General features: G+C 40.6%; 2 long non-coding RNA genes across 2 annotated transcripts; one reads left to right on the top strand and one right to left on the bottom strand.

The window, feature by feature from the left end:
• Window positions 1-288: 288 nt before the first annotated feature.
• Window positions 289-15367, top strand: LOC122459555. The gene is made up of 3 exons (XR_006280330.1): window positions 289-432; window positions 11374-11380; window positions 15356-15367. It is a non-coding gene; the product is annotated as an uncharacterized LOC122459555 (long non-coding RNA).
• On the bottom strand, window positions 13784-24912 carry LOC119854026. Its single transcript, XR_005292317.2, has 3 exons — window positions 24693-24912; window positions 21629-21827; window positions 13784-19808 (listed from the first exon to the last, which is right to left on the bottom strand). It is a non-coding gene; the product is annotated as an uncharacterized LOC119854026 (long non-coding RNA).
• Between the last annotated feature and the right edge of the window lie 555 nt (window positions 24913-25467).

The raw sequence follows: 25467 nt of genomic DNA, 5'->3' as shown, positions 1-25467 counted from the left end.
CAACTACACACGATACAACAGAAACACTAATCCTGAAACCAGTCCCTGCAACAAACCCCGTTGCCAGCTCTGTCCACATATCTTTTCAAAGGACTCCACCGTAGGACCTAACCATGTCAGCCACACCGTCAGAGGCTGGTTCACCTGCACATCTACCAATGTGATATATGCCATCATGTGCCGGCAATGCCCCTCTGCCATGTACATTGGCCAAACCAAACATTCTCCACGCAAAAGAATAAATGGACACAAATCAGACATCAAGAATTGTAACATTAAAAAACCAGTAGGAGTGCACTTCAGACTCCCTGGACACTCAATAACAGACTTAAAAGTGGCCATTCTTCAACAAAAATACTTCAAGACAGACTTCAACGAGAAACTGCAGAACTGGAATTAATTTGCCAACTTGACGCCATCAAATTAGGTCTGGTAGTGGTTGGGTCACTACAAAAAGTAATTTTCCCTCTGTTGATATTCACTCTTTCTTGTCAGTTTTTGGGAATGGGCCATATGTACCCTGATTGGATTGGCCTCATTAGCATTAACCCCTCCCCCCAACTTGGTAGGGCAAATCCCATCTTTTCATGCGCTGTATATGCCTACTGTATTTTTCACTCCATGCATCTGATGAAGTTGGTTATAGCCCACTAAAGCTTATGCCCAAATAAATTTGTTAGTTTCTAAGGTGCCACAAAGACTCCTCGTTGTTTTTGCTGATACAGACTAACACAGCTACCCCTCTGAAACCAAAAAATATGTGTACGTTTAGAAGCAGGCCTGAGGTCATTTTGAAAATTTGTCACTTAAGGACTTAAATTATCAATTCCAGCCACGGGATGATTTGGAGCTAAGGGTTGTATAATCTAACTACTTCTGAGAGGGGAAATTTCAGAAATATTTTAAGGCCTGATACGGAGAGATGTCAAGGGCCACCTGCAAACGGCTGAGCACTCTCAACCCGCACTGACTTCACATATTTGGGAGCATAAGTATTTGTTTGCTTAGGAAGTGTGGATTTGCATGTGCAGATTAGGGTGACCAGATGTCCTGATTTTATAGGGACAGTTTTGATATTTGGGGCTTTTTCTTATACAGGTGCCTATTACCATACCCCCACCGCTGTCCCAATTTTTCACACTGGCTATCTGGTCACTCTATTGCGGATCAGGTAGTTAGGCATCTAACTACCAATTACTGTGCACATTTGAAGTGGTGTCCCTGACAATTTTCATGAACATAAGAAAAATGATTGCCATAGACTCTAAGAATTAATTATTTATCATTACCAAATCTAAACAGGAAATAAGTGAAAATGCAGCATCAAATAAGCAATACATCCAGGAAGTCTACAGTCAATGGTAAATTCACGCAATCCAAGCTGTCTTGGTAATGCCAGCTACAGCGCCACAAAATATTATAATTGCAGAGAGCTTGTTTCAAACTCACTATAGAGCAGAATTATGAACTTCCGTGATATGAAAATTGATACAAGAGTAACTGAAACTTCCATTGGTTCCCAACACTACTGAAAAGTCTGTTACAACAAGGGAATAACCCATACAGATAGAAGTGACCCTTTAAAAAGAATTAACCCAGATTTGTGAAACTGCAATGAGATAAGGAGCCCTAAATGATCTGATGCTGTACTGCTGTACCAAAGTGAGGTGCAAAGTGCCTCCTGTGAAGGGTTGAGCATCCCCAACTCCCATTTACCTTGATGGAAGTGGAGGGAGCTCAGAGCACTGGCCCCTTTACTTACATTTTGTAGACAGTCTTCAGGGCAAGAATTGTCTTTCTTCTGTGTTTGTACAATGCACAGGACAATGGGGCCTTAATCCTGACTGAGACCCTTGGGTGCTATTGTAACCTACACACCTCCTGGGTGTCGTGTTCTGTCCCATCTAGTGGCACCAAGACCACTTAGAGAGAGAGGTAAAAATGAGTCTGCTCTACAGCCTTTGCTAACAGCCAGTTGGCTTTTAGTGAATGCTGTAGAGGTTCATACACTAAGCTCCAGAGGTCCGAGGTTCGATCCCGCCTGCCGCCAACTGTGTTTACACTATCACCATACAAAGAATTAATAATAATGACTATAATAAGGATGTGCTGTGTGCTTGTAGAGAACAGCAGAACTATGAAGAAAACTCAGCATACAACTCTCCATTAACAGTTTCCTACTTTAATTTCAGCCAGCAATGAAATTTGCCATGCTAATTTTGGCTCTTCGACAATACTTATGAGGTCTCAAAAAATGATTGTGGGCCTGGTTTTCATGTATATTAATATACGTGCAAGCAGTGAAAGGGGTGACTACTAGAGTGATGTAAAGAGGCCTTAAAGTAAGTGACAATCTGGCCTAGGAGTTTTGCTATTCTATTCCAAGACGGTGTAGAATTTTATTGCAAGACTACACTTCAATTTAGTTGTAAACATCCCTGAGGCCTATTGGTCTCTATTTAAAACACATAATCTTGTGGACGACAAAATCTTGGACTGTCAAGAACATTCAGAGAAAGCCAGGAAGCGAGCAGTGTATATCAATCTTGAAGTCTATGGAGTTATACTAGAAGTGAATGTGAATTTAGCTTATTATTTTGTCCATAATGAAACCGAGGACAGTTAGTATTTCATGTCATAGATGGCTTGAATTGAAAACTCTAATTTGACATCTATGAACTTTTGGGACATTCAGAGATGAGTCAAAATTTCCCAGCTGGCCCCAGATCAAAATCCTGAATTGAAACACTCCACAATGACGGGAAAATTTGGATCTAGATCTGAACTTCTTGGCTCAGGCTCATCTCTATTTTCAAGTAACATTATGTGGAATATTAATCTGGAGTAACTAATGTGTAAAAAAAAAAAAATAAAATAGCAAATGAAGCAGTGAAGCCTTTTTTGTGGAGAGAGCAGATGGGTGGCAAGGAAGGGAAAAGCAGAGTGGAATGATAAATAATGTGCTCCCTCTCTTGTAGGAGACTGTCTTTTTATTCCTGAGTCTTACAGTGTCAAAAAGATGTCTTACTGATTTGACTTTCTTTGCAGAAGAACACGTAACAGTTACTTAGTAAGTGCTTTTATAGGGATTCTCACCCACATCTTATAATAAACTGAGCTCCAAGATAAGATATCTTTTGTGCTTTTACAGAGCTTAGATGATAACTGTGAAAAATTATCTGGTGAAGGTTAGCAAACTGTACCCTTGGCCATTTTCTCATGACCCCAGCATGATAAAGTTTACTATCTTTGATCATGGTGCATTGTCAAATAACAGGTTTGCTTGTCTGGCCATCAAGAAGTAATTGAAGATGACCCGAACAAAATAGGTCAGCATTGAAAGAATAAATTTTTCTCTTATTTTTCTTTATTCCTGGGTCTTCTCAATTCTGTTTAAAAGCAATGGGAAATGCATCATAATACAAGGACAGTCCTTTTGTAATTCCACTGAAATACACAAAGTCACAATTTTAGCCTGTACAGTCCAGTGCAATTTTTACAGTTTTTTAAATCCACATTTTTATCCCTGGATCTTCATGAATTTAAACAAGCAATTTCACAGCCTCCTGTAAAATGGAATTAGGAAATCTCCAACAGCTGTAACTGTTTAATACTGGAAATTATGCTGACCTTAGGTTAGGTGTCCTCAAGCCATGTATTTTTTTAGGTACAAGGCCAAAATATGGAGCAGGAAAATTACCACTCTCTCCAGGAGCCATCAGCTCCTGCCCACTTTCCTGCAAAATGATCCCACCAGCGACTCCCAGATCATGTTCTGAGGTATGTAAGTAATTGCTAAATCAGTAGACTCCTCTCTGGTTTAAACTAACCACATTCTTTCTTTTAGGATCTCAGGCAGCAATATCTGTGTAGACATATCTTGATCTTGATTGATACCCACTGACTTCGTGATTAACTCAGACGTTCTCCAGTACTTACATAATGTAATCATCAGGAAGAGTTTTATCTTACCACTTTAAAGTTCTATTTCTCTATCAAAATAGTCCTAAAGAAAATATTGTAGCAAGACAAAAACTGTAAGACAAGATATATTGCATCCATTACTTTTCAGAACAATGTTTTACTAGAAAGAGGAAGCAGAATAAAAAAAAACTGTTTTGGCTACATATGAAGACTTACTAAGGCTCCTGTAGAGAAAATGAGACTAATAATGGTGCCAGAAAGCATAAAAGATAAGTGTGTTATCTGGAAAAAGCTGTGGGTATGTTACTGAACTGGCTAAGAGCTAGTACATTCTTTAAAATACTAAGTGGTAAATTAAGACAAGACCCTTGGATCCTGGGTTCTGCAGACAAAGGGACTGGGCACACTGGTGAAATTGAAGGCAGACCAGCAGGTGGTGATATAGCGCATGGCTGACTGCAACTATACTCTGTTCATTTTAGGCTGTCCTCAGGAATTGGGTAACAGGTTTGGTCTGGATCATTTGAAGGGAAAATCAGGAACTCGGGAGCATGAGGATGATACAAGTTCATGTGGGAGCTGGGAGGAAGAGAGTCTGATGGGGTGAGGAAAGGAAAGATGGGAGGAAAACTCTCTTTAAATGGAGTGGAAGAAAAGAGACAAAAGATGTTTTGGTGGAATGAGTTTCAGTCAGTCTTTAACCATCCCTGAACAATCTGAAACATCATGAATCATAAGGGATTAAAATTCTGAGGGCCTGATAGTCATAAAGTGAAACCTGAGATCCATGCACAGCTGTGCAATCATTTGGGTACCTACTTTTGTATGTGCAAATGTCACAACTTTATGCACAAATCAGGCATTTATGTGCACAAATAGGTTTAAACTAATTTCACATGCAAATACCCAATGTACATACACTACTGCAGTAAATGCATTCAAAAATTACACGTGGGCCTTGTCTTATGGCACGAGTTCCCAATCTGTATCCCATAGATGCCCGTGGTCTGCAGAAGAGACTATGGAGAGCTGACTGGTTATATGCAGCTGGCTCCTTTTTTTTTTTTTTTGTTTCCAGATGCTAGCTTTGTATCCAAGACTGCTACAAATACATTACATACTTTTCTAATGTTACTTCTCCCTCAGAGCAATTGCCAGAGGGATGTTATGCAGTTGTGATTGGGATGGGAGGTGGTCTGTACCATTGTGAATGGGAGGGGAGATGATCCTCAAGACATTCTCTCTATTAAGAAGTGGGCCACATTGTGATGATGTCTACACTTATGGCAGCGTATAGAGTACTGACACTGCATTCCCCACTAGCGCAGGTGTAAATAGCAGGGTTAGCAGTGAGGCATGACTTAGGTGAGTAAAGTAAAGACACTCCAGAACCTTACGGTATGTACCCTACACAGCTGTCTATCTGCCCAAGCAATGCCTCCCTCGTCTACCCTGCTGTTGCTAGCAGTGTAGTGTCCTGCTGTTTCCCTCCAGCCAGAGCCTTTTCCCACTGTAGAGAAAGGCTCTGGCAGGGGGAAGCAGCAGGAAAAGGCTCCATCAACAGGGCTGCCTCCCCTCTGCCAGAGCCTTTCACTGCTGTGTGTAGCTACACTTTGCAATGTGGATGCAGCCAGCTTTACATGTACCCTACAGCCACCGCCACTGGAAACAAGGCCTGTGAGCACCCTGGCTTTATGACAATTAGTCATAACATACAGTTACTGATGTCTGAGAGAGGACTTTGGGAGCAGTGGGACCAGGGTCCGGGTGTCTTTGGAATTCCTACAGTGAGTCACAACACAGGAGAAGCTACTGAGCAAAGTTTTATTCCAGCCCCCCCCAAAGGAATTAACTCCCAACAACTCCACCTGGTTCTACAGGGGACACTGCAACAGTCCCATGAGTCCACAGCAGACTGAGCTCAGAGTCTCCCACATTCAGTGCCCTTTGGCTCCATAGGTAGAGCCCATACCCAAAGCAGAGTCTGATCCCCCTTAAAGCACTTTCTTCGTAAGGCCTGGTTCTAAGCCCTGCCCTCCACACACTCCATTTGGAATAGGGTGGGCTTTTTTCTCCCCCATATGAGACTCGTTGCTCTCCTTGCTAAGGGTGGAGTGCACACAGCCCCTGATGGAGACAATTTTGTGATAACGTATGGACAGTCAAAGGAAAGCTAGCTATCAAGAACCCTGCATTTCAAAAAAGTATGTTTTATCAAGCTGTACCAGAAGGTTTGATTTCTACAGTTGGACCCTTGCTAGAAGAGCTGGATTCCTTGCAGTCAGAAATGCACTTAGAAACCATGTTTGAGATACATGGAATTCTTGCTGACTGAAAAATAAAGCCTTACGTTAATCAAGTATATCCACAGAGTAGGTGCGGAGCAGTCAGTGCTTGAAATAGATGCGTTTGAGAGCTATACTGCAGACACATTGCAGCAGCTATCAATCAAGAGAAAAAATTAGTTCAAAGGCAGGTTTCACTGTAATCCCGGAAAACAAAGAGCATTCGTGTGCAAACAGGCTCCCCAAAATCATGTATTTCTAAATGCTGGGAGGAGGGGCAGGGGATAATAAGATCAGCACTTGGAGTTTAAGGGTAGGATACTTGCCAAAAAAAAAAAAAAGATTTGAAGGGTTATGTAAATGAAAAGACTTTAAGCTAAAATATATTTTTCAAGTTAGACGTAGTGTAACTGTAGTGGCACAGCTAAGATGAGATTGGATTTCAATATGCATAAAACAGGAGTAAAGGAGTGAAATGAGCTGGAAAAATGAGGAATGCTGGAATAAGTGTAGGACCGAAATGCTTCTCCTTCACGTGAAGTGCCTGAACTCTTTGGTACAGGCTTTGGGTAAATATGTTAAGGGCAAATGAAGCAATTATAATATTAGAGGAATTATGAATCCAAAATCCAAAATAAGGGATGGGCTTAAATATCTGAGAGGAGTGAAAATATTTTTACACTAGCAGTGAACTTTGGCAAAGTGCACATCAGAGTATTTGGAAAAATATGTATTATTTGCTGAAGAAAATGTGTGATGGGGATAGTTTAACTAAGCACATATTCTGTGTTAGTTGTAAATGAGCATCAGAGCTAACTTTGATTTTTATTAGCCTTTTAGTGTTCTGATGGTTTCTCCTTATTGGAAGACCATGGGCTATGTTCAGCCCTGGGTAATCCCAGCTAGTAGCACTTTTTCCTTTTGAACCTCCTGCTACTAGATGTAATTTGGTGGCCATGATGCAGTGCTCTTATTAACACAAGATGTGGCTCCCCTCTGCAACCTTTCCTGCTCTTCCCTTTTTACCGTGTACATAAACATACAATTCTTCACACCTGCACTGGGCAGAATCAAAGCCTACATGTGTATTTTATTACCATGCTGCTGAGATAAAGAACTAGAGTTGTTGCTTCATGAACTTCTCTAGTTACCAAATAGCTTGAGGTAGTCAGCCTCTCACACGATTTTCTATATGTGAATTCTTATCTATCAAAGGCTTGTCTTTCCAGGATGCTACTGTCCATGGAAATGAATGATATTAAGCTCACAGGAAACTCCCAGGAATGACTAGAGATAAATATCAAGAGGGTTAATATACTGTCATGAACCTTTGGGCTTATTATTGGATACCCTCACCTGTTCAGGATAGTCTAGAGGGCAAGGACTTGTGAAGAGATTGTGATTGGCTGTGATCAAAACTGTGCTTAGAAACTTTGTCAATTATACACATTTCAAGCACATTAGAGATAAACATTTTTTTGATGGAATGGTTTTCCATTGGAAAATGCAGTTAGTCAAAATAAAAATTGTCATAAGTATATGCTGATTTCAATGACTTTCTTGTTTCATTTTGATAAGGTAAAAATATTTAATTTAAACTTTATCATTTTGATTCATTTGATTTTTGCTAATATTATAGTAAAATATGAATGGTAATATACTGCATGTTTATATTTAATATAATACCATATATATGTATTATTTTATATTATATTGTTTCAACTGTCTCAAAACAAAGCATTTGACATTATTGAAACAAAACAATCTGACAATATTGAAAGGAAACATTTCAGTAGTTTCAAATCTTAAATTTTTTTCAGAATTTTTATTTTTCAGGAAATTTTGGCTTTTCATTCCAATTTGGAGCAAAAACAAATTGTGAAAACATTCCAGTTTCCAACATGTGCTCTAAGGCATTTGTCATTCTTGCAGAGTGAAAAATGAAGCCTGACATTGATCAAATCTGTCAGCAGAGAAGGTGATGATGAATCCTTACAAGTCAGATAAGGAAGAGAAGGGACCCAAGTGACTAGCTGGCCAATAGAAGGCAATGTGATGTCTCTGATGAACAGGAATAGTGATTCGGAGAGGACAGAGAGAAGGTAATGTATGAGCAGGTGACTGGAGACAGTGGCCTGGAAGCTCAGATGCAGAGATGAGGCTAGGCTACAGGGCCTGATAGGTAGTAGCTGATTAAGCCTGTGGGCAGATGGAGCAGCCCCTGTAAGACTGGGGAAGTGACCACGAGCTGGTGCAATACTCAGAAAGAGGAAAGGAACTCAATGGAATGAGATGAACAGACCTGTGGTGGGGTGGAATAGGCCCACCACAAGATGGTTTTACGTAGAGCTAGGCTGAGGGAAGGCAGCCCAGCTGCTGCAAGTAGGGCATGTTAGGCCAAACAGTCAAAACCTATGGAGAAGTAGTCAGGCGGCAGCAGCTGAGGGAAAAGGGTAAGCACCTTGGGCACCAGAACCGAGGGACAATGGTAATTTGATGCAGGGATATCATATTGGGATACTGCCTGGCCAGAGAGGTTTATTTAGAAGCTACTCTACCTAAGGGCCTGATCTTGCTCCCTTTAAAGTCAAAGGAAAACTTCTATTGGCCTTCAGTGAGAGTCAGACTGGGCCCCTAGGATTTTGGCTTAAATTCACAGTTTGTGACAGCTGATGCAACTGCACTGACATCAATAGAGTAACAGGAATTTATGCCAGTGGTGAATTTGGCCTTTTGCACCTAGATTATTTGCACCTTTTCTTTACTGCCAGTCGTAATAAAGCCCCTTTTCTTATTATTAGATGTTTGCGTGTTTACTGCAAATCCACCAATGGCTGAAGTCTATAAGGCCTAGAGTCTGGAGTGTGATCTATGTTTGCCTCTGAGCCTGAGGCACACATATCATGCTGTATGTGAAAGAGGTGGGGGGAAAGGGTGTATAATCCCACCCATGGTGACCTCCAAAGAGGGGGTGTGTTACCACACATCCAGGACCTGTTTCTGGAGCATGGCTGTGAGAAGATCTAAAGCTGGGTCATAAAACTGCAAACTTGCATGTGCAAGCATTTCCGCTTGTGTAATCTAACAGCAGCAGAATCTGGTCTGTTTCTAAGACCACAACAAAACATAAATGGTTTGTATGCCCATTTGTTTGGGAAATTAGATGACCGGAGCAGTTTTCAACAGAATGCCTATATCAGTGAACTTTATTAAGTACCAGATACATACGGCTCACTGGTGACAGAGATCTTTCCTCCCCAACATACCCAGTGTGTATTCCAGGTTGAAAGCTGTTAATGATTTAGAAGTAAATTATCTCAATTTCTGTGTGTACTTCCCATTAGCATTTATCCCTGTTCAAGAAGTTGAGAATGTGAAGCAGAACAACATTTTCTGATAAATAAGGAAAAGAATGACAGCACCAGGAAAACCATAGCAAGCCTGTGCTTAGGGTGGAATCCTGTTCTAGTGAAGTCAATGGGCTTTCTGCCTTTATTTCAGTGGGGCAAGAATTTGCTCCATAATACAAAGTATATAAAACAGCTCAATACATCTCTCATACTAGAGCAACAGATGAAGAAAAAGTCTAGATGATGGCTAAAAAGGCAAAAAAAAAATAGGGGTGTAAATGAAGGGACCTATAAAAGAGCTAGCAGTCTCCCAGAAAGTCACATAGCTCACTATCATACTGAATTATTACAGTATTGCCACAATGTCACATGACTAAGTTACAAAAGACCATTGAGAAAAGGTGCTCGTGTGCACTGAGATGCCCAGTTTCCTATGGTAGTGGTTTGCTTTTCAGTGGAAATTACATCTCACAGGCTCTGTTGGAGCCCTTAGGCTTCAAGTGGGAATGGCTTCCAGAAGAGTGTACCTTGTGGCATGAGTTGGACAAATTAACTTAGTTTTTAAAGATATTTTTATGGTTAAGTTTAAGATAAAGACTCAACTTCTTAGAAAATATGCTAGGTGTATGTTACTTCTCACTCCTGCAGTGTTTTTGTGGTAATAATAATATAATATAGCACTTTTCATCGTGAAAGGTCTTTACAAAGGAGGTGAGTCTCATTAGTCTAATATTACAGATGGAGAAACTAAGGCATGGAGCAGTGACATGACTTGACCAAGGTCACTGGCAGAGCTAGGAATTGAACCTAGCTCTCAGGCTAGTGCTTTAGCCAGTTGGCCACATTGCCTTGCAGCAGTAATAGTAACAGGAGTAATGGTACTAGGAGTAATCGTACTGAAATAAAATATGCTTGTATGACAAGGCTATTTTGCTTATTTGGACATTTTTTCAATTTTTCACCTCCCTGGGATGATGTCTTTTTACGTTCTGGAGATGCCAGTCAACAAAGCATATTCTTATATCACAGTGCCTGACAAGCGAATCATTATACACCTAGGGGCCTCCCTGCCAAGTCAGCCAAATAAGGTATTTTGGAGATCCTTCTTTTCTTCGCTGGGAAGTTTCTTCACAGGTATCACTGGAAAGAAGAAATGTGCTTGGGAGTCCCAAGTTAAAATTCTGAGTGTGTGTGGCCTAAGGATGAATAATATTTTTCACATTAAATAGGCAGACAGTGATTGTTCTTTTCTTAATTTTTCTCCGTATTTTTCATGTGAAAAATGATAAAATACAATATAATATATGTCACTGCAGCCCATCTTGTGGGATGAATATATCATCCCATGTACTGTAGCTAAACATAAATGAACTGTTATTAATGATTGCCATAATGTTTTCTAGCAGTTGGCTGGCTATGATTCTAGGGGAAAAAAATTTCCACTGTGTTTTGAAGGGTTAGGTTATTTAAATTTACCATCAACTAGAATCAAATCAAAGTGAGCTAATTTTTCTTAAACACTAATCATTTTAAGGCTATTGAACTAAATATAGAGGTAGTTCATTAAATCATTAAAACAGCCTGCAATAATACTCACAAAGTCATTATAGAGCTATTCCCTAGCCAGAGAAGTAGTGTTGCCTTAAGCACAGTTTAATCAAATTAGATGGTGGGCTATGTCATGGGGTTTCTCCTATTGATATTCATTAAAAATACATGATTTATCACTAATCTCTGTGAGGTATATCCTGCTCTTCCAAATGAATTTTGTAAATGTCAGGGGGGAGGAAAACAGAATAGTTTATTGTTATAAGAATTAAAGTGTGCTGTGATCACATTTACATTCCATATACTATGTAATTTAGCAACAGATAATAGTTTTAATGTCTTTTACATTTTTTTGTCCTTAGTTAAAGTGTTAACAAAAATAGAAATCCTTTAGGAATAACAACTTTTTAGATTTTAGTACTGCACAGGCATATGCATTAGAATTAATTGTAGTTCATCATACAGCTTGCTCTTACAGTTTGCTCTTAAGAGTTCATCATAAAGTTTCATGCACCCATAGCTCAACAATCTTACGTTGTGGGGGATTTTGGCTATAGTGTTTCTTTTGTTTCCCTATTAATTTTTCTTGACCATTCCCTTAATACAGCCAATGCAACATGACTAAAAACTAACGAAAGGACCAGGCAGATCAATACCATTGCTATGTTCCTTCGTGATAATGAGTCTTCAGTTCTATAGTGCTTTTCCATCCCAAAGTACTTTACAAACTAGATAGAATGAGCCCATCACCTAATACCTAGTTGAAAGAAAGCAACTGTTTAATGGTGCACAGCAATGCTATGCTGCAATTTAGGCCAGGAAGAGATACACATGTGACGACAGGGACAATTTGGAGAGAGTAAAATATAAATACCCCAGTTGGAATTTAGCTAGGATAGTATTGCTAATCTTTTAAAAAGTGCATGTAAACTTTAATTTATATAATCAAGGTATTTATTATTATTATCATCATTGCAAGCAGTCCCGGACTTCAACTTAACATTTTGCTAGAAAGCTGATGACAACGTCATCATCATTTCCGTATACATCATGTTGGGGCATTTTTTCCCATAGAGGAGTGTCACTTACTTTATCGCTACTATCAGTACCTGAAGCACTCATCTAGGGACCTGAGCTAAAATCCTATAGAGTCAAAGAAGACGCTCCCATTCACTTCTGTGGATTTTGGATCAAGCCCTAAATGTTCCTTGGAGGCCTCCCATCAAAGTACTGAGCTGACTCAACATTGTTTACTTATGGAATTTGATGGGATTAGAACACAAAGTGGCAAGGAACTAGTTTTATTTGCTTGAGTTAAAATTAAAGAGAGTGTTACAGAGCAGCTGAATTGTTGCAATTGACTTGACCACGAATAAAACCTAATTATAAACTATGCCATATTTACTAACCTGTTCATATAGAAGCTGTGGTTTTAGAGAAACCCTTGGACTGAAACTTTCAGACATGGATTTATTATCTTTGTTAAAACAGCCACCTTGTATTTATACCATACAGGCCAAATGCTCCTCTGAGTTGCACCACTGCATATCTGAATACCTTTTTGCTTCTTTAGAATTACTCCTTATTTACAATGGTGTATCTGAAAGTAGAACTTGGTCTAATGTATTTAAGAAATATTTGAAAACAATTTTAAAAAGGCAAAATATCTACTGTTCTGGATATCTTGTATGCACGATATTTCAGCCTAATTAGACTACAATCAAATGAGTTTTAGACTGGCATTGTTACCAACTTTTATGATTTCATTACAAATCTTCCTGTATTTAGTGTCCAGCTCCTGGTGTCATGGGATTATGTGATAACCTCAGTTTTCATTTAAAAAAAATACATTTCTTGCCCTCATAATTGAGGAGAAAATCTTGAAAACACGTCTCAAATATACCCTAAGTATAAAATCCTGACCTCACTGAAGTCAATGGGAGTTCTGCCATTGACTTCACCAGGGCCAGATTTTTGCCCAGCAGTTCAAAAGTGAGGAACTAAATAAAAATCTAAAATTTATTTTTTTTTTAAATCAGGATTTTTTTTTTAAATCTCATGATTTCTGCAGGGCCTGACTCATGATTGTTGAAGGCTTGGGGGCTGGTAATCCTGGAATGGGGAGAGCAGCCAAGAGTTCAGGAGATGGGCTCTCAAGATTTTGACAAACTAAGGCACCATGTAGGCTGTGGGTGGAAGGCTATGTCTGCATGGAGTCCCATTGACTTCAGTGGGGGAGGTAGGCACGGCACATTAATCAGTACATGAACTACATGTTGCCCCAGTCCAGCAAATACACAGCTGCTTAGCTTTACACACGAGTATTCCAGCTGAAGTCAAAACTCATTAACTGGTGGGTCAAAAATGACTTTCCACTTCTTTATGGTTTCAGTGTGTTACTCATGTACATAAAAGTGAGCGTGTATGTAAATGCTTGCAGGATTGGGGCCTTTTTCTTAGTGTCTCAGCCCTATTACCAAATCAAAATAACAGATATAAAATCCTTGTGTTTCCTCCTTATTTCCACCCCCACCCCCACAGACTAGCATAAAAAAGCACCAAATCTTTTTGAAATAAACCATCTGACATTACAGCTGATTCATTTTGCAGCTATCCAAACTTTTTCAAAGATAAATTCAAGTTAACAATAGGGTGATTAACCATAGAATCCTCAGCTCCAAAGCCTATAAAATAAGTGAGACATGAACTTATGTGCTTAATTATTGGCAGTAACTTGCATTGCTTTTCAAAATAATAAATGGGGTCCTTACAAAAGTCTCTTCTAAATGTATAATCTACCTAGGATATTGTTTTAAAATGCATTTCATCTTCAGTAATTTGATGAGAGAAAGAGTTGTATTGGTCATTTCTCTTGTGTAAGAACTGTGTTGTACCTAAGGTCAAGGAACATTTATTTTCATGATTAATACCTGTGAGTTTCATGGCCTAATGAGAAAGTTCTAGGTGTATTTGAAATGAAATTGCCATTTCCCCCCCCTTCACTCAAGTCACATAAACACTTTGATTACTTGCCTTCCTTGTTTGCGCTCAACATATCTTATATTACCCACTGACACTCTGCCAACATTATTCTTCTATATTTGTGGCAGTAACATAGCAGCATGTGAGTTTCAAAATGACTAAATTTTAGGTGGACAACTGTGTGTGTTTGTGTAACTTATACTTCCTGAAGATGAATGTTACACAAATTGTGGAAATAAAAATTAATGAAATATTTCCCCTACTTCTCCCTTATAAGCTGGCTAAGAATTTTACTGACAGGTTTTGTTTTACTAGAACTAAGAATCCATCAATCTTTTCATTACAATCCTCCTGTTTGTAGGAGTTTATGACTTGAGATGTAAATAAAAACCAAAAATGAGGTCCCACTCCCAAAAAAGGAACTCAGAAGTATATGCAGCATAAGCAAAGCTCATGATCTATCACTTCTGTGTCCTTTGTCCATCCCATACACTGTGACCTAGCTCCCACAGTGGCATGTCTGAATTAAACTGTAAGATCCTTGGGGTCAGGAACATGTCTTTCGTACTTCTCTGGAAAGCACTATGTACACTTATGGTACTGTATAAATAATAAAACAGATGTTTAATAATTTCCATACCTTTTTGCACCCTGATAATTCAAAAATGACTTATTTTTTTAAAATGAAATTTGCTGAGTCATTAGTCTATTCACTTAATGTAAGATGTGGGGGAAAGGAAAACAAAACTGATTATCAATTCAAAAAGAGGATTAGTGGATATGTACAACTTTTAAAAATATATATATTTATTGTAATAGCTCGTAGGAGCCCTCCAGGATGCCATTGTGCTGGGCATTATATAAACATAGAACAGAAAGATGGTCCCTGTCACAAAGTATAATAAGGATTTTTCATACAAAGGCCTTAGTACACAAGCAGAACTGCTCTGGTGGCTGCCATCTTGTGATCCACAGTCTAAGCATTCCTTTTTTAAAACATTAAGGGCTGTTGGCTCTCCGCTGGCAAAATCCATTTACCATAAGCCCTTATGCTTGTGAAGATACTCTTAAAAAATGTGAACTGATTGTAAATTGACACTGCGATGACAACTAAGAAGCTTGAAGCTCTGAGAAACAAATGGGCTGTTCACTCTGAAGCCTATCCAGAATATAAATGTCAAGATTGTTAACTGTTTCACTGCATATCACAGCATTCATGAAAGGAGGGTAATCGTTTTCTGAAGATCATGCTCAGGAAGCAAGGAGCTGGGAGTAGTTAAGCATCCTAGTGACTGGACTGGAGATGGTTGGCTCCTCAGAAAGATGACACAACTAACTTCAGGATAAGTCTGTTTAGTTTAAAGACTGCAGACTTATCTAGACAAGGGAAAAGTACACTGGTGTAATTAATGGAGACACACTATATTGGGGTAAGATGCAGCTTGCCCTGTTCAACTAACTCTGGGAGCTTACTGGAGTAAGCTACACTAGGGCAAACCACATTTGCATTAGTAGAGCTATATCAGCAAAGCTACAGCAGTGCAAAAAAATCCCAGTAAAGACAGGATCTCTGTTTTGAGACTGTGTTGTTGTTGCTAGTTTAAAAGCTCTATCTTCTCCTGTGTAGAAGAGGAAGCATTTTAAAGACTGTGGCTGTTTCCAGCCCACTTTACTCTTGTTCTGTCCCAGAGAAGGAGGAAGGAAGAGAGAAGCAGAAATTTTGTTTTACCACAAAAGAAGAAGTGGTCTCAGGAAGGTGTTTGGGGCTTGCTGCCTCAAGTGCAGGGTCTGAGACTGAAGTGCAGAACAGGTTGTAATTTCTCTCTCTCCTCAGCCCTTAACTGCTGGGAGACTACCTTATGACTCATTGTGTGAGCAGCAGAGAAGTCATGTATGTGTCTCGAATCAGTCCTTATGTCACCTGCTTACAAAACAACTGCCCTTACCAGAAAGTTTCTCATAATTTCTTCGTATTAAACAAAGCAAGTATTCTTTTTGACTTGTGATGATAGATATTGATTGAATTTAATTTTACTTGATGTGTTGTGCAACAGCTCAATTTGAAAAAAAATGAGTAGTGGTCCAATAATAAGAGTTAATCTTTCCTTTTTAATTCTAATAGCTCTGCACCAATCTTGAACCAAGGGCAAGCATGATTCTCATGTGGTTTCTGTGGTTCTTTTCCATTCTAACTTCTGTGTTTACTGTAGATTTCAAACTTGGATACCTTATTTTTAATGAGAGCATCATATCTGATCAGTATAAGATAAGTCTGGCTCTGTTTTAACACTATTCTGTATTCAGATGAGCACTGTGAGTTATGCTTAGCCATTATTTTCAGCATCACACTGTGCTATTATGACCCAATGTCCTTTGTATAGAATCCCATCATATGCATGAATTTCATCTTGATAGTTCCACTGAATTTTTATGTTGGAAGACATCTGGGCTTTTTTTCTGTTGATTTTCCATATAGGGTTACTTTTGCAAGCTGTTGACAGAATGGGTCCTTTTGGGGTTCCTGCCTGAAAGTGTCAAAGTGTTTTGGAAATGAGTAGTTTTCAATATATATGTCAAACCTCTCGGGCAAGTCCTGAGACATTATGGGCTTCAGTGCCAGGAAAACATTGACAAGAACCAGTCTACATCTTTAGACAAAGGAGGACAGAGCCATCACCACATTTACCTGAATAAGTAAAACATGTGAATAAAGAGCAAATTGCCATAACTCAACCCAAGTGATGATGGTGGTAAGGGGGAAACATTGTGAAATGCTGGCTGAAGACTTATCTCATCCACTGATTATGAGGGTGGCATATAGCCATGGTGTCCTACTGTACTCCTAGATACTCAACCAGTGATAGTAGTGAGAAATGTTTTCTTGTCTTTGCTTTTTGCAGCTTTATTTAATAGCTTTAGCAATTTTAAAACACCAATTTGATGTTGACATGTCACTGGCTGTGGTATGGTGATGATATGATTTGACTGAAATTCTATTCCTGGGTAAATTACACAAACTCACTGCGAGTGAAGTGGGATCTGTTGTCTCAAGCTACACAGTTTGGGACACCATGCCTGCTGCAATACTTCATTGCTTTTTCTATGATGATTGCTGTGGTAGTGTCTAATAATTGGTCTAGTTCCCAGAATTCTGAAAAGTAGTCTACAATAATGATGCAGTTTGTGTGGTTTGCATGAAAAGATCCATTCCTACTTTGCTCCAAGGTCTATTGGGAATACTGTGTATTTTCATTCTCTTTTGGCTGCTTGATCTACACACAGATATCTCAACTGCTTACCAGGTCTCTGATAACTTGGTCAAATCTGGTCAGTATACAGAGTCTCTGGCTTTCCAGATACAGGCTTCTATTCAGAATGGCTCTGATCAGGGCTGGCTCCAGCATTTTTGCTGCCCCAAGTGGCAAAAAAAATCCCCAAACTTGCTGCCAAATGGGGAGGTGGAATCCTGCCCACTGAACATGTAGGTGGAGTGATGGTGCGGCCACCGAATTGCCGCCAGTGACCGAAGAAGTGTTGTGTCCCCACCGTCGAATTGCCGCCGAGCGCTAAATGCGCTGTGACAGAGCAGCTGCCAAATTCCCACTGCCGCCGAGGGCGGCTTGCCGCCCCAGAGCCCGATGTCCTGCCACCCCTTTACATTTGCCACCCCAGGCACCTGCTTGCTTCGCTGGTGCTTGGAGCCGGTCCTGGCTCTGATGTATTCTTGAAAGAATTTCTGTTGTTAATGATCTGGGTGTTATGATTTAACTGCTTTTATATATGATGGTGTCTGGGATGCTCAATTTGTCTCAATAGGGCCAGTATTCTTAAGAAGTGGGTGTGGTTTCTCCCCTGGTGGATGGCCATCCTGACGGAAAGATGGATGTGAACACTTGTAAATTTCTGTCTTGTCTAGTTTGTTCTCAGATTCTTAAAACTGGCACATAACTGGCTTGGTTGATGCTTTCTCTGTCTTTCTGTGTTTTCCATATTTCTATCAGGTTGAGCGTCTGATTCTTGTTCAGTTGCCATATTTTTATGCTACAAAAGTCTGTTCTGGATAAGAAGTCAGTTAAGTACATCTCAGTCTCTTTCTTGTAGCATATGTATAAGTTAAAACTGCAGTTTTAGTAGCATGGGCTGAAGGCAGTTTAGGGCCACTAGCAAGCAGTGGCTTTTAAAAAATGTTATCTAGTAGTTAATGGTCACTTTCTACTTGAATGGCTTCCCATCCTTGAACATACTCGTCGAATTTTTCACATACAAACACAGCTACAAGACATTCCTTTTAAATATGAGCATATCTTTGTTCTGTTGGTAACAGGGACCTTGACACAAAGCTACCAGCTCTCTCTTTTGTAGGAGTGATTCTCCCAGTCCCATCTCTTATTTATTTTTAGATGTACTTCCTTGGCTCTTTCTAGCAGGCAGATGAGGTTGTGCTTGTAATCTGCCAAAGCTTCTGCCATGCTGTCACAGTCTCTATACACGACAATGTCATCATCTATGATGCTGTTCCCTTCAAGTCCTGCTAGTATGTTTAGCTGGCAGTATTGATATATTTCTACCACAGGTTTGAGTCCAAACAGCATTCTCAACCATCAGTATCTACCTGCTGGTGTCCAGAATGTGGTGAAGTAGCTGCTTTCCTTATCCAGAAGCACTTGCCAATATCAGTCTTTGGCATCAAGTACTGAGAATATTTTTGCTTTTGCCAAGTCAGGTAATATTCCTTCAGTTGTAGGCACTTGGTAGTGAGCTCTCTTTTTAGTGCTTTCTTTAAATTGCTTGGTCTACAAAAATGTGCAGCTTGCCTGGCTTCTCACTGGCTACCATGTTGCTTATCCAGCTTGCAGACTCTGTGACGTTAGCCATGATGCCTTCTTTTCCCATTTGCTTTATTGCTCCCATTATTTTTTCTCATAAGGCAATGGGCACTCTTGTGAGGCACGTGTTGGACTAGCTGCATTCTTTTATCTATTTCCAGATGCAACGTGCCTAGAAGATATCCCAGTCCTTCAAAATATGTCTTGGTAAACTTTTTATCAGCTTTGCTGCAGGGATGCCACTGTGCATTGTCTGCTCCACTTTTGTTTTCCTTATGTGTCTACTATATGGTGCTCATCACGATAATCTCTGAATGCTTCCCAAACATTTATGAATTTATCTTTGCAACACCCCAGTGTGGTGCAGGGCTGCTATTATCCCTATTTTACAGATGGGGAGGTGAGGCACAGAGAAATTAAGGTCAGAAGTAGCCACTCATTTTGGATGTTCAATTTGAGGTGCCTAGGACCTGATTTTTCAGAGTACTTAATATTTTATATGTTCAAAGCACATTGACTTCAATTGCAGTTGTGAGTGCTCAAGCATTCTGCATATCAGACTCTTGGGTCTCAAGTCAGGCACCCAGACAAATGAGGAACACAATTTGTAACCACCTCTGTAATGCTGCGACTTTTAAGTGACTTGCCTAGCATCACGTGGGAACTCTGTGGCATAGGCAAGGATAGAATCCAGTTCTTCAGGGCAGCATTCAACTGCCTTAACCAGGAGACCATCCTTTCTCTTTCTGCCAGCCCCTGCCTCATTCCTCACACACCTTCCTACTTCTGCAACAAATAAGGCAGGGATCTTACAGTCAACAGTCTGCTTTACTACACAACACTGATTCATCCCCAGAGCAGATCCATCCTGGACACCGAATGAGACAGGAGTCCTGTGGAAAAAGTAGTATGTGATAATGTAATTAAAGATTGTGTCATAATATATACCCGCAAGGGAGCCAAATTAAAATTGAACAGGCAACCTTAATTCTGGCATTTCCTAACTTTTGAGTATTTGACTTTGTAATCTTAATAATGTTCTTTTAATGTAGCTTTTGTATGTGTAATTTCCTAGGTTTTTTAAAAAAAGAAACTAAAAAACACAAACATTTTATTATGTTGCATTATATGGATACCCACATGGTTCATCAGCAGGTTTGGACTCTTTAGATCCACCACACCACGGGTTCCCAAACTTGGTTCGCGGCTTGTTCAGGGTAAGCCACTGGCAGGCCATGGGACGCTTTGTTTACCTGAGCGTCCACAGGTATGACTGCTCGCAGCTCCCAGTGGCCGCGTTTCACGGTTCCCGGCCAATGGGAGCTGCGGCCCACCAAGGGTTTACCCTGAACAAGCTACAAACCAAATTTGGGAACCCCTGCACCACACAGTCCTTTACCACATGAATTAATAGAGTAACTCAGATCAGTGCGAGGTTGCCATCCCCTATGTGGACCGGCAGTAGAGGAGGATGGGATATTTCTCAGTGGGTTTCATAGATGTTTGCTGACAGCAGAGGAATGGTGAGACTCAGGAATCTGGGTTCAATTCAAGGTTCTGGAAGGGAGTGTGCTCCAGTGGGTACAAACCCTTCTGCCCATTCCTCCCCAGTGTGATCCCTTCTGCCCTGTCTCCTCCCAACTTGGTCCTGTTCCAGCCTTCTCTTCCCCACCCCTGGCTCCTCATCCCATTCCCATTCTGATCACCTAGCCAGAATTTTTGAACATGGGGAAAATGACTTAGTTTTCCATAGCCTTGTTCTCAAAAATGGCTGGTCCATTTTATATGAAATTTTCCAAACAAATTAAATATGAGCCAGACACCTCGTATGGAAAATTTCAGCCCAAACACTTAAAGTTTGGAAAAGTTATAAGCAACTAAAAGCAGGGTACTATAATGGGAAGTGTTGGGCAATCTTAACAGGCGGTGCTACCAGCCCTACCTATTTTGACCCTTATTTGGGACATTTTCTGTTATCACATTTTTCTCCCCAGTATCCAGAGTTGAATTTTGTTTGTTGTCTCTGCTTTGTAATTTTTGCATTTCCTTTTGCATTAGTTGCAGTGTTCTTTGTATTTTCATGCTTTTTTTGTGTTACTTGGTAAATTCTCTGTATCTGTGCCACTTATTCTCTGCAGCTGATGTGAGCTTTTTCTCTAGTTTTGCACATCTATAGCACTTGGTAGTTAGTGTGGGCTCCCTGAGCATTCTCCTTCAAGCTCCTGCATCTTTCATCCCTATTACTAGCCCAGCCTGAATTAGTTCATCTGTTAAGATTTGATATTAATGAGTCACTCACTTTGCACCATTTGGCAATATACTGATCTACTATTTCTCCAGATTCTGGATACACTTGTTGAAAACATAGCTTTCGGATATGACATTTTTTGTGGGTTGAAAATGCTTGTGGAGCACTTCTGTGATTTTACACAAGTCCTCCTGGTTTGCTACTGACCTAGCCAGATGCTGCTGGAGTGCATGGCAGCCCTTGCCAATTACAGCTAATAGTGTGGCTGCTCTTATTTTGCTTTCCTCTTTATTCATTCCTGTTGCAATGTTGTAATTTTCCCCACTGTGTTCTAAGGAACATCTAAGTGCTAAACACACCCCCTTTTGTGCCCATCTGTTTGGGGTCAGAGATCAGGGATCCTGCTGCCATGATTATTGTGTCCCCGTCTTCCTCCCCCCACTCTTTGTTTCTGATTTCACATACCTTCAGGAGCTGACTCACTTCTGATGCCATGTTCTGTGTGCGAGTATAACCTACTGGTGAGTGTGTATTCCACGTTGCCCTCAAAGCTGATCATGGAGCTTGGCTCTTTTGCTCAGGATGTAGCAGCTTATGCTTTGAGCTCTGGAAGCCCCTGCTTCAGTCCTTGGTATGCTGGTCAAGAGGGCAGCCGTCACATGAGCTTAAAGAGAAAAAGTCAGGACTGTGAAACATTCAGGTTTTATTCCTTCCTCCACATTTACAGCCCCCTCTCATCAAGCACTTCCTGAAAATGAGCTCTCTTAATTTCTAAATATGACCTTATACATAATCATACTGTTGTAACACCCTCATTGAGACGCTATCTATCGTAACACAGCTGCTTGCCTTAAGAAGGGGTAAGGGATTGACTTCTCTCCTCCGTGCCACTATATGAGCTGTTGATAATGGGCCATTCAATTGCAGCGGTGAGACCAGAAGGCAATAAACTGAGCTGGAGTTTGTTTCCAGGGAGGGGACTTCATTGGCCACATAAAAGGCCCAGGGAGGTCTCTGACCTCCCTGCTCCAGCAGATCATATATCCTGTGTGCTGGTATCTGGGACTGCAAGGGGTTTTCAATCCAGGTATATAGGCGGTTGAGGATACAATTGTAAACTGGATACAGTTAACTTAGGCTTGAATAGAGACTGCGAGTGGATGGGTCATTACACAAAGTAAAACTATTTCCCCATGTTTATTCCCCACCCCCCCACTGTTCCTCAGACTTTCTTGTCAACTGCTGGAAATGGCCCACCTTGATTATCACTACAAAAGGTCCCCACCCCAACCTCCTGCTGGTAATAGCTCACCTTAAGTGATCACTGTCCTTACAGCGTGTATTGTAACACCCATTGTTTCATGTTCTCTATGTATATAAATCTCCCCCCTGTATTTTCCACTGAATGCATCCAATGAAGTGAGCTGTAGCTCACGAAAGCTTATGCTCAGATAAATTTGTTAGTCTCTAAGGTGCCACAAGTACTCCTTTTCCTGTTCTTATAGTCTTTTTTCTCTGTTGAAGTCTATGGATTTTGCTGTGTCAGTTTCTGACCGGTTACTCCTTGATTGGTGTTAACATTTCAAAAAACCTTTGAAAGGGTCATCCTGTCCTGGTTTCGATTTAATCAATTGTCTTTAGGGGTGCCATCCTTCCCCTCAGGGTCGTCAATCTGCCCTGCCTTCATTATGGCTGCACATTGATAATTTTCTGGTGTCCTTACATCTCTTCACTCCTTCTTCCTTCACCATCTGGCTATAACAATGGCCTTCACACCTTATCTTTTCCTGATACATGCATTCCTCACTGAATCAGTCTCTCACAGAGAAGACAGAAATTAAACTTCACTAAATCTTGTGGTCAAAAACAGTTTACGTTGTGCTCAGGCCTTCAACATTCCTTTAATCTAATTGACATAGACACAATACAAAATCCTGTCTCTTATTAACTAAACTTTATAACAGGTCCTAATTGTAATGCATATGGGAAAACAGAATCTCATAGTCCTAGAGGATCATTCCTTTCTGCTATTCAAATGGGAAGGCTGGCAGAATGAAATCAAGGTTTACATCAATTCTTATAGTACAATTATAAAATTTAGCCCTACATTATCCTCGGCTCTAAAACTTGTTGGGGTGGGAGGGAGGCGAGATTTCCAGATGCAGGTTAACATATTTTGACTACTGTTTGCCAGAGCCCATTTATTACACCTGCCTCTGCATTAAAAAAGCAACAATATTTCATTTTCCATTACCTTTCACAAATAGGAAATTAATTGCATACACTTGTAGAAAGTGCAGATATAACTCGTTATGTATTGTTAAGGCTGTCTGTGATAAATTTATCAAGCTGAGACAAAAACTACACTGAAATCACAATGGATCCATCTTAACTAAAGTTCTTTAAATGATAGCTACACCTGTCCTGAAATGAGAGGCAAAAATAGGCAGGTTTTCTGCAGTAATAGAGATCCCTGAGTATAGATAATGCTGGAAAATAGACTATACATTGATAAAAGTCTTATTACTAATTACTGCCTTTGAAAAATAAAATTAAATGTCCTATTTGGAAGGAAAAGTATAAGGAATAGTGTGTATTAGGGTGACTCTGCATAAAGATATTCAAATTCTATGTCCACAAAAAAATGCTTACCTCATTACAGACAAGTGAGGTAATGGTTCACTTTTATTGCACATAAGTATATTCAGCTCTTTAGTACAGTTTAGTACAGTACAGTACTTTAGTACAGTAAATGTGACATAGTCCATTTATACAACTCTCCATCTATAAAACTGGCTTATAATTGTTATCATCCGCCCTTGTTGTAGTCACTGCTACTGCTTATCTCTGCTGGTGCCATGCTGTGCTGCTGGATTGGCCCTTTGGAGGCAGCACTGTGTGACAGTGATTAGAAAGAAGTTGAGGACAAAATATAAAGGAGAAGGAGGTAAGCAGGGACCAAGAAAAGGGCAACTGGGAGAGGGTCAAGAAGGTCTGCTCCAACAACTTCTTCAGTGTCTAACCCTTCTGCCCTTCAGAATTGTCAGCAACAGGGGCCGGGTTCAGTATCTAGGGGTTCCATTCCAATAACACAATGCAAAACCGGCTCGAGCCACCACCCAGTGACCTGGGACAAATATATACCACCCCCCCTGAGTGCCTCTAAGAGGCAATACTTCCCCTCTCGCAAGCACAGAGTCCGAGTGTAGCAAAAGCCTTTTAATAATAGAGAGAAACAATATGGCATTATGTTGGGGAGACACCACCAACAGGATTCATAACACAACCCATGAGCAAAAAACACAGCCCCAATTTGCTTGGGGGATGTCCTTTCCCTTTGGTTCTTGAGTCCAGCAACTCAAAGTCACCCAAAGTCCTAAAAGTCCAACAACCCAAAAGTCTCTGTCCCTGGTCAGTGCAGCACCAGAGTTGGAAAGTTTATCTACAGAGTTTTACCTCCCAACCTGGGTGGAGATGGGGGTGAGGAGGTTAAGGGGTACCTTACATAGTCCAAAGCCAATTGCCCCACCTCTCTATGGGGCTCCGCTCCGCTCCACCAGCCATCCCACGAATCGCTCCACTCTGCCAGCTGCCCCTATGAGCTGCTCCAGCCATCCCCATGAACTGCTTCGCTCCAAGAGCCGCTCTGCTCTGCTCGCCGTTCCATGAGCCTCTCCAGCTGTCCCCACAAACTGCTCTGCAATATATCTTCCGTTAACACAACACTCAGTGATTTCAGCTCTTAGTAAGTTTAGCTCTTTTGTGATTTCAGCTTGTAGTAGGGGAGCCTCAGTGCTTGTGCACCATTGGCCCAAAGTAAATTCAGCTCAGCAGCCTGTAACTAGACTGCTAATGGAATCAAAATTAGCTCTGATATTCCACAGTGGAGAAAGGAGGAGAAGGTGCAATTAGCACTTAAGATGTCCCCCCAGGTATTAATACCTATCTCCAGCCTCTCTCTCCATTTACTGAGATTTTGGAACCAATGCCTAGCGAGTGCTACTTAGTTGATGGCGAGTGCCTCCATCATAACAAAAGGCCAAGTACAGTTCCACTGTCCTTGATTCACATAATCAGGATAATAGCAATTTATTCCTCCTGCCCCAATAACAGAGAAACTGGGGATCCCACAGCAGCCAAAGTGACCATTTGGGCAGCTATGGGCTCATGCTAGGCGGGGTGGGTGTGCCTATACAAATGAGATCAGTCCCTGAAGTTCTTTTCCACAACTTGCCACAACGTACCACCAGATGTCAGGGTGGAGCTCATCCTGACTCTGCTTACAGGTGCATTGAGTGAGCTTT

This window comes from Dermochelys coriacea, chromosome 3 (assembly GCF_009764565.3).
Source record: "Dermochelys coriacea isolate rDerCor1 chromosome 3, rDerCor1.pri.v4, whole genome shotgun sequence".
In the NCBI taxonomy this organism is placed as follows: Eukaryota; Metazoa; Chordata; order Testudines; family Dermochelyidae; genus Dermochelys; species Dermochelys coriacea.
The sequence above is the reverse complement of the archived record's forward strand: the minus strand, read 5'-3'. Positions and strand labels throughout refer to the sequence as shown.